We start from the raw sequence: 10391 nt of genomic DNA, 5'->3' as shown, positions 1-10391 counted from the left end.
TAACTTACTGTGAGTAAACAGATGTAGATCTTAGCAACCCGACCACGTTGCAGACCTACAATTACTTCTCTATTGTTGTTTACACCCCCTGTCCCCTGGTAACACAGCACCAGCTGACCTACAGTAGGATTAACGAATGGTTAAATTACATATACAGGGAATTTTCAAATAACTGTAATTTTGTATTTATACACAATAAAAGAAAAGTAAACAGTGCGGTAAACTTGTTAATTCATATATTTTATTTCTTATTAACAGCATACAAAACAATCAGTATTACAATGTGTATGTGTGTGTGTGTATGTATATATATATATATATATATATATATATATATATATATATATATATATATATATATATATATATATATATATATATACACAAATCAGTTCAAATAAAATTGTAGAAATGAACAAATATTCATTAGTCTTTCAGCACAAATTGATTTACATATTTTCAATGAGCTGATATATAGAGATGGTAATCAAACATTCCGTTATTGCAAGGGACTGATTGACATCTGTCCTAAAAAAATTGTTAATATCTCAGAAACAATAATAGCAATAACGTTAATTTCAACGGCACAAACCGGCACAAACAAATGCGACAAGTTTGGTTCAATTCCGACATTGTAGGGGGGCTGAGTGACGTCACTACAAACGTAGCACAAACGAATGATATATGACTATCGTTTGTGCTGTTTGTAGGGGGGGCCAACTTCACGGAGCTACCAGCAATACATAAAATTGACTAACGAAACTGCAGTTTTCTCTTTCTTAGAAAGTTTTTGAATGGTGGTTGCAGTCTGCAGCACAACACTAGACCATTCTGTTTACTCTTTTTTGATTTATATTAAATAATAATAAAAAAATAATAATTAGCAACGACTAAATAAAATAAAAAAACAGTTATTTTTTCTCATAAGGAGAAAAGGGGATGTATTAGTATTGAGATTGATGAACAACAGTTAAAGATAGTGCTAGTGTTTAAATTTCTAGGGGTTTTGTTGGATGAGAAATTGAAATGGACACAGCCGATAGACAAAGTAGTTGTTGGATGTAAAGGAAGGATGAATTTGTTGAGTGGTATATCAGGGAATGTATGGAGAGCAAGTATGAGAATATTGTTAATGATTTATTGAGCATTGATTGGGCCTATACTGGATTATGGATGTATGAGAAGGCAGTAAGTAAGGATTTGGGAAAACTGGATGTGGGACAAGCTGTGGCTCTTAGGTTATGTAGTGGAGCACTATGTTCATCTCCGGTTGCAGCATTGCAAGTAGTTACTGGAGAAATGCCAATCTATTTAAGAAGGAAAATGCTGAGAATTCGGTATTGGGTTAAGGTAATGAATGGAGGAGATGGAAATCCTGTGCAAAGTATTTTTGAGCCTTGTTGGGAATATGAGGTAATGAAGAGAAAAAGGAATGTATGTGATATAAAACTATTCGGGTGAAAAATGAAGAGAAAAAGGAAAGTGTGTGATATAAAACTATTCGGGTGAAAAATGAAGAGAAAAGGGAAAGTGTGTGATATAAAACTATTGGGGTGAGAATGGAGCAGTAATCTTTTCAGATTTCTTATCAGATTTACAGGCAATTAAAAATGGAGGGGGGGGGGGTGATAGAAGAGATTTGGTGCACAAAGTAATGTATTTATTTTTGGAATGCTGTTTTTTAGGTTTGTATGTAATTTTAGTATGGATTCCGGCTCATACAGGAATAGATGGGAATGAGAGGGTGGATAGGTTGGCTATAATAGCAGTGAAGAAAGAGGAAGTGGATATGGATGTGCAGTATGATTTAAATTGAGAAACAGATTATGAATGAATGGCAGAATATATCGAGGGTTCAGAACCAGAGGGGCGTAAGTGACATTTTTGGCCTTAGTGCATGTAATATATCATATGAAAGCTCTTGATGAGCTCTACCAAGTACCAAAAGGACCTAACCAAAATCACAAACTGCACTGAATATAGTAATAATTAAAAAGACACAACTGGAGAATTTTGTTAAACTTAGTGCCAGGAGGGCTTAAGTGCACATATGCCCTGCTTGCATTGCGGGATGGATCATGTGACAGCAGATAAGACAAAATGGCTGAAAAGAGAAGTAAGAAAAAGTATTCTGTAAAACAAAATCTAACTGCAGAGGATATTTTACTTAGTTTAATGGAAGATTCAGACAAAGAATCCAATCAGAATCAGAGCCAGACAATGGAATTTTGTGGAAAATTATATTTCACAGTAGTACTTTAAGTATAAATGATGTTATATGGCTGCATGTGTAAACATGTAACCTACCGTCCTTCATCTTTTAATGATAAATAATGATTTATTAACTATAAAAACAAAAATGCAATATTAAAATACTTTAAATTGATTAAAAATAATCTCAGACAACATAAAGAAGGAGGTAAGAAAACACACAACAAAATCCATCATTAAAAGGTTGTCACTTTTGATCTGGAGCAGGTTTTGACCGCTCCCTGGAGTAATGTGAGCAGTTTGTATTATTCTTGCAAGCTTAACACTTATAACCTAACAGTTTACGAAATAGAAAGTAAAGATGTTCACTGTTTTATGTGGCATGAAGCCAGAAGCTAGTGTTTTTCACTACCTGCAAGCATTGCATTCAGTTGTGAAGCATGTTGTTCTTTATTGTGGTGGCCAAAACCGAAATGTTGCTTTTAGTACAATGTGCTTACATGCAACAGAACAATTACCATTTTCTCTGATTGACCACAAATTCATGGAATCTGGTCGTAGCCAGATAGAATGTGATAGTGTCCATGCAGCTGTGTAGACAGCTAGAAAGAGAGTTTCTATTTACACTCCAGATTGGTACTATACTCTTGTAAGAGCTGCCAGAAGATGTCAGCCATACCATGTGCACAAGCTGTGTTATGGGTATTTCTTAGACTTTAAATCATTAGAAAAAGACTGAAAAAATGATGGAGATGGACTGGCTGTCAGATGGCAGAAAATCAAATGGCTTCATTATAAGAAAGAACATCCAGATACAATTTTGTTCAAATATAATTTGGATGACCAGGCTTTCCACAAGATACAAATTTTGAAGCAAACAAGGGGGCATCATTCCAGAAGCAAAAACGTTGTGGGTAGTTTGTATGAGAATGCTCCTGGAATCTCTAAGATGAAGAAAAATGACTTAAAATCCCCTTTCACGCTTGCATGCGCTACCCAGGTCAGGACCCGGTGTCATGTGGGTCGGCTACAAGATTTCACACTGCTTTTGATAAAGCAGGGTTGACCTGGGTGACAGATGCAAGTAAACAGTGCGCGTATTGATGCCCCAGAAGCTGCTTCCAAGCTTCTCTGGACTGAACTGTCGGCCCAGATGTTGATTAGAGCAAATGTTTCTACATCGCTGCTGCAATCTGGCTCATGCTGTGTCTCAACCAACAAAAATATGGCTAAACAGAAATGTTCCTTGAGGAAGTGAAACCTTCACACATGGGCGAGGCAGTTTAATATTGCATCGGCTCACGAACGGCAGTCATGCATTTTGTCTTGCTCAACCTGGGTCAAAGCGTGTCAACCCACATCCTGAGGGACCTGGGTTAACACAGGTACAACCCAGGTACGTGGTTTCATTCTACGCAGGATTGTGACCCAGGTAGCCAAAACCCGGATCCGGACCCGAGTAGGAGTGCAAGTCAAAGGGGCTTTACTTTCACGTTGCTCTTCAGGAAGTGTACCACAAACCTACCATGAATGCTACAGGTCTTTAAATACTGCTGAAAGTGCAGATATGGAAATTATTTTGAAACAGGAAAGACACTGGTTATCTCGCAGGGTTTTTTTTTTTTTGTTTTTTTTTTAAATCAGTTGTAGGAGGTGTTAGACTTTAAAATGATTTGAAAACTAAATAAAAATTAAACTAAAATGAAATTCATAAAAATGTATTAGATTATACAGCTGCAATAAGTTTAAGGTTATCCATTAAACTATAAATTTAAAAAGTACAAAGAAAATGTTTTTGTTTTAAAAATCACACCAAAAGTATATTGTTTCCATCGATTCAAATATGGTACAATTGCTCACATTTTTCACATATGCCTCTGATTGTAACTCTGCTTTATCTATGGGTATTAATTTGTGCTAATATGGCATATCTGACTTTTAAGTAAAATTTCTGGTGCTGTTCATAGTTTATAAAGTCAAAAAATTAAAAATGTTGTAAACCCTTTCATTTTGAAGATAATATTGGTGCTGTGTATGCACTAATAAATGGCAAATAAACACAATTAATCAAAATCTTATTTTTGTTGTCCTGTAAAATTATGACAATGTCACTTACGCCCCTCTGGTTTTGAACTCACGATATGGGATAAAGGAAAAAAGGAGTTGGAAGTTTTATAAGGCCCAAAGAAAGGTTAAAATCAGGGATGGGTGGTCTGGGTGGAAAAGAAAGGAGGAGGTACCTTTAATAAGGCTTCTTATAGGGCATTCAACACATAAAGAACACATATATAGGATTGGAGTGTAGTGTAAAGGAAACAGTGGAGCATATGATGGTTGAATGTGTTAGATATAGGCAGGTGAGAGAAGATATGTGGAAAGAATTTAGGGCCTTCAATATTTCCAGTATTTTTTTTTAAAGATGGTATATGTGATGGAGGTAAAATAGATAAAGGTATTATTGGGAGTATTGGAAAATATATTAGAAAAACCAGAAGATTTAAAAAATTGTACATCATAGATAATTTAAAGTAAGTGTTAACAGCAGTTTTAATTAACAAGCCTGAACAGTAGACGACAATACGTTTCGACAGAAACTCGATGGCCATAAACCAAATAGAAGATTGAATCTTGACTGCAAAAAACGGTCTCGTTTCATGATTTAGCCTGGGAATTGCGAATTATGGAAAAGTCAATGAAAGAGCGAATTTCTATGGAAGATGTGTTCTTTTATTTATCAGTGGGAAAATACCCAAATGGTTATGCTAGTAGACATCGTCAAATAAGTTTAAGGAGATATGCAGGCAAGTTTATTTTGGAAGGTTAGCAGTAGGGTGGGCAAACACAGCGTGATCGGGTTCATCCCCCAATCAGGAAAGTGTGTGCTTATAGTGAGTGCAGCAGTTTTGATTGTTCAAATCTAAATACTTTTGACCACCCTATTAGTAATATTTATCAGAGGAAAAAAATGAGTTATTATTTTGTGATGTCGACACAATTTTAATTATTATGACTATAATCTAGATGAAGTTGTGGAGCATTCCAACCTTTATATATCTTAACCTTATGTATATTTCTTTAATACAAATCTATATTTTAAAAAAGTATCAGTGAGAACTATTTTTGCATCCTTAGCACTTAATTACATACCTAGAATTCACCAATTACCAGTAGCCTACGATGTTCAGCGATCTTACAAGGCAACGATTATTATACAACTTAAATTTGCAATATGACAGTTCTGCTGGAGACCGTATCTGGCACGTGCCAAATACCGTCGCTGCAAAAAAATTGTCTAATTTGAAAAGCAGACGGAGACAGTTTTCTGCTCTCTAAAGTACTATAAATGCACTAATTATCAGTACAGTGTTGTCCAATATTGCAAGACAACGAATGTTAAACAATTTAAACATCCAATCGATAAGGTTATACGACAAATTGTACAATGTGACTTTCATTGTAATGTAATTTACAATGGGACACAAATCTACTGGAGGCCGTATTTGGCACCTTAGGTGCCAAATACTGCCAGGGGAGTCTATTTCGCATAACACCAGTCAAAACGTGTTAAATAACCTCAGAATTAGTCATAATTGTCTGAAGTCTTGAATAAACTTTTCTGAATTTACTTTTTTTTGAAGAAATAGTGCTGTTTAACACCCCTGTAGAATATGTATAAATAATTTATAGCAAGTGCAAATGTCTTCATAAAGAATGGCTTGTTGTATAAAAAAAAAATGAATAGCTTACTGTAAGCAAATACTGCACAGTGTAACTAAATAAAATGTAATGTATGTCAGAAACCAGATTACATATACCTACTGTAGGGAAATCAGAATCTGTCAATGTATGTATGGGGTGTAGTGCTGGGGGGTCACGGGGGAGCGCCACTCCCTCACTTCTCTTGGGCAGGGAGAGCACCGCTTTTGTACTTCACATGTAGAATATTGAACTGTTTTGCTCCTATTAATATATGGAGATATACATGTGTATGACCCATACAAATAAGCAAAGAATACGACAACCATAAAAAAACCCTTGAGAGAATGTAGAGAGGTGAAGGGAACCTAACGCAGTGCTGGTGTCAGCGTTTTACAATTAGATGTAATAATTGGAACAGTTCTTATTTTTAGATCCATATATAAGAAATAATGTAGATAAAGTAAGCTAAACATTTATTTAAAAGATAAAACTCAATTGCAACAAACAAATAAAGGGTGCCTGTGGCCTTACACATCTTTTTTTTGCAAACAGATGCACTTCTGTTTCAAAACCTCCGTCCCATTCTCTCTAAAGCTGCTGCAATATGACAGTGAGACAAGCTGATTCTGGACCAAACCATTAAATATACGAGAAGGGGGAGTGTTACGCGTGGGATTAATTATTAATAATAATAATAATAATAATAATAATAATAATAATAATAATAATAATAATAATAATAATAATAATAATAACAGCGTTTTAATCATGTGTGTATTAGTGTATGAAACTGGTTGTGGAAATATGTACAGTATTTGTGTATTTATTTATTTTTAGTATAAATAGCTAAGTCTAGTTGCTTTACAATAATATCTCAATACCTGATTGTCTGAATTTGTAATCAATTGGTACATTTGTTAGCCCTTTCAAATACCGTAACTACTAGTGATAATCTGCGGTTCTGTTGAGTGTATGGGGAAACAGGGACTGCAGGCGGCATGGTAGGGTTGAGACAGCAGGGTGAGACGGGGTGGGGGTAGATAATACTAGCGACCCCTCATTTCTAAATATAGCACTACACCACTGTATGTATGTACTGTATACCCAGCATATCACTGTTCCACAAATGCTTTGTGATCACATTACAGAGAGCAAGCTGCGACTTTATATACCAGCTGCGACTTAAATAAATAAATACAACGAAAGGCTCAGATATAAACAGTCTTTTCCATTATGAATCTGTTTACACACAGCTTTGTGTGCATATTACCGCCCATCTCTCCATCTTTCATAAATTAGCTTGTTCAGATAATATTAAAGATAAAGCATCACCTTTAACTATGAAACCTGCTCTGTGGTGGACTTCATTGCATTATATTTTCTGGTGTTAACTAGAGATGAAACCAATGGAAAATTAATATATTGCCATTTATTTTGTCAAAAGCATATGTTTTAAGGCTACAAATTCCAGATTTTACTGAAGTTGCAATGAGAGAAAAAAATTAAAATAAAGCCCTCTACCTCCCTCCAGTAGATACTATGTGTACCGAGTTTAATCCTCTGACAGTAATTTATTTAGTAGCTCTGTACAGGGTCAGTTTCTGGTCATGCCCTGATCATGTGTTTTCCTGTCAGGGGGTATCTGGATCTATTTTTATGAAAGAGGAAGCAAGTTGAATAAAGTCTCAAATTAAGAACCATGCATGCTCTTGGGACTGATGTGTGATAATGTAATTCATTTCAGAGCATCAGATTGGATTCTTTAAAGCGAAGTCAGGTTTTCTTAAATAACTTTGAGTAAAACAGGCTATCCTCTATGAAGCCCTGGCTTCAAACAGTAAATGGAGTTTGCTGAGTAGAGAGACTTTTTGGCTAATGCCTTCATCATTTTGGGGTTGAGTGTTTGAAGTTATGGATGTTCATCAGTGCTGTGTTTTTACAATCCATTCACAAGTACAAAGAGAGGTGCCCCCAGGATTCAAAATTCCAGAGATTTATTATTAGATTTATTATTATTTATTTCTTAGCCGACGCCCTTATCCAGGGCGACTTACAATTGTTACAAGATATCACATTATTTTTACATACAATTACCCATTTATACAGTTGGGTTTTTACTGGAGCAATCTAGGTAAAGTACCTTGCTCAAGGGTACAGCAGCAGTGTCCCCCAGCTGGGATTGAACCCACGACCCTCCGGTCAAGAGTCCAGAGCCCTAACCACTACTCCACACTGCTGCAATTGCATATCTATTTAATATTAATTTAACGTAAATGTAATATGCAATTGCATATCTATTTAATAATTTATGCCACGCAATATAAAGTGTTACCTAAATTTCTTATGATTGAATACACTCACATGAGGACGTCCACTTTGTCAGTCACAAAGTGGTAACTTATTGTTGATGTCGGTAGCTGCATGCCGACCTTTGCCAAGCCATGTTTTAATAATCTTCAGGTTTGAACAATACCAGCGGCGGGCCGACTAATCAGATTAACAGGAGCAATGACACTGTTGTTAAGAACACTAGTGATATAGTAAACAAACATACTGTAACAGTGTTGAGTTCTGTGATGCAAAAGGATATAAGCTTGACAAAAACCCTTTTGTTCAGTGGTTAATAATCAACAAGGTTTAGGACTTGTGAACGGGTAGCGTCGCAGCAAGGCTGGTTACCTCCAGGAAGGAGACTCGGAGTCAGGAAGCTGCAGTTAAAGCGTTAATGTGCATGTTTATTAACAAAAAGAAAACAAACACAGGAACAAAGAAACACCGTGACCAAAATAAAGAATGAAACAAAACACAAGTCGTACGCCCAGCTGGGCTGTAGTCTTCACTAAAGGTTCTCCTTCTCTCCAGTCTCACCCAACAAACAAAGCTTCTGGTTCACTTTATATAGCATGTGGCTGGGGCGTGATTGACCATCAATTATTTAATGAAATTAACCCCCTGCGGTACGAGGCCAGTGGTATACTTATAAATCTTAAAGTACTGGAACGCCAATTACAATACTGATCTAAAACAAATGATACAAATTCATGTTTTATTTGTACATTGAACTTGAGGTAACATTTAACAGGTAATGCATGCTTCTTGCCACTTTTAGGCTACTCTTCCTTGATCAGTGTTGACAGATTGGTGTTTTTCCAGCCAAATTTGGCTTGTTTTGAAAGCATCTAGCAGATAGATTTTGTCTTTAGTGGTTTGGTTCTTTTTTGGCTATTTTTATTATGAATGTTTTGTATAGTGGACTCTTATCTCTGGAAATATTTAAAATAGGCGCCGGTTATCAGAGACTCTGATTCGGAGTGTACCATTAAAACTGGATGGAGGAAACCGGACACTGATTTTTTTTGTTCCCAGCCGCTGTCCATTACACCCACAGTCCCGCCTCAGCTAACCTTCAGTTTCAGTGTGGTGAAGAGCATAAAATCAACCCATTTTAATAAAATATTGTGTGTTAAATTTAACGTCTTGTGTTAAAAGGATACTTTTTTATATCTTGAAAGTTGCTCAATGTAAGGTATCTTTTACAGATGTCTGTTGATAATTTGGCTGGCGGTATGACTTCATTTCACTGTTCAGAAACAGATTCTAGCAAATGCATTCATATACCAGACTTACTGTATGTATGTATACATTCTCTCCTGGGATGCCTAGTTGTTCTGTGTTGCTGTTTCGGTTTAAGTAAGCGTAGATGGTTTCCAAATTAAAGGATATATTTCTTTATTTAAAATATATATACAATAAATATTTTGACCTTTTATTCTCAAGTTAATGACAACAATTTCATAAGCAAATAGGTCAGGAGCTTCATGGTTCTCTGGACTGGATTAGTAATGGGATATGAAGTCTTTCACCTAGAGATTACATCTAATATCACCTTTCAAAACAAAATCCATCCCCAACAAACAATGCTGACCTTCTATTCAACTTATACATTCCTGCTTAGAGACATTTTTAAACTGTGTTATCTGCCATTCTATCTTCTACTTTTTTTTGTTTTTCAGGTTTGTTTTTTTATCTTACATTGGCTACACCCAATGCACACCCTTAAACCTAAGGAAACAACTAATGAATAGAACTGCTATACAAGTGAAAGATCATACTTAAATTGTGCAGAATCTGCAATGTTTGCACAATTTATATGCAATCCTTCATAGGGCTGGGACATTTGACTTTTTTTTCCAATTTACTAAAACCATGTGCTTAGAATGCAGAAGAGCCTGGTAGACTTGCAACCCTCAACTTTATGATTTTGGTGTATTTAAAGTTCAACTTGGGCAGAGCTATAGGAATGTCTGAAGAGTTCAATACTGCAAGTGACTGCACACTGCTAAACTTGGAATGTTCCTGCACGTAACTCCTTTTTGATAAAAGTGAGGTTAGCATATAAAAGTAGTTGTAATGGTGGTAAAGATTGCATTTTAAATTAGATTGTCACTCATTGCCAGGTCTGACCTAAAAGGGGTATTAAT

The sequence above is a fragment of the Acipenser ruthenus genome, chromosome 5 (assembly GCF_902713425.1).
Source record: "Acipenser ruthenus chromosome 5, fAciRut3.2 maternal haplotype, whole genome shotgun sequence".
NCBI classification, from domain to species: domain Eukaryota; kingdom Metazoa; phylum Chordata; class Actinopteri; order Acipenseriformes; family Acipenseridae; genus Acipenser; species Acipenser ruthenus.
The sequence above is the reverse complement of the archived record's forward strand: the minus strand, read 5'-3'. Positions refer to the sequence as shown.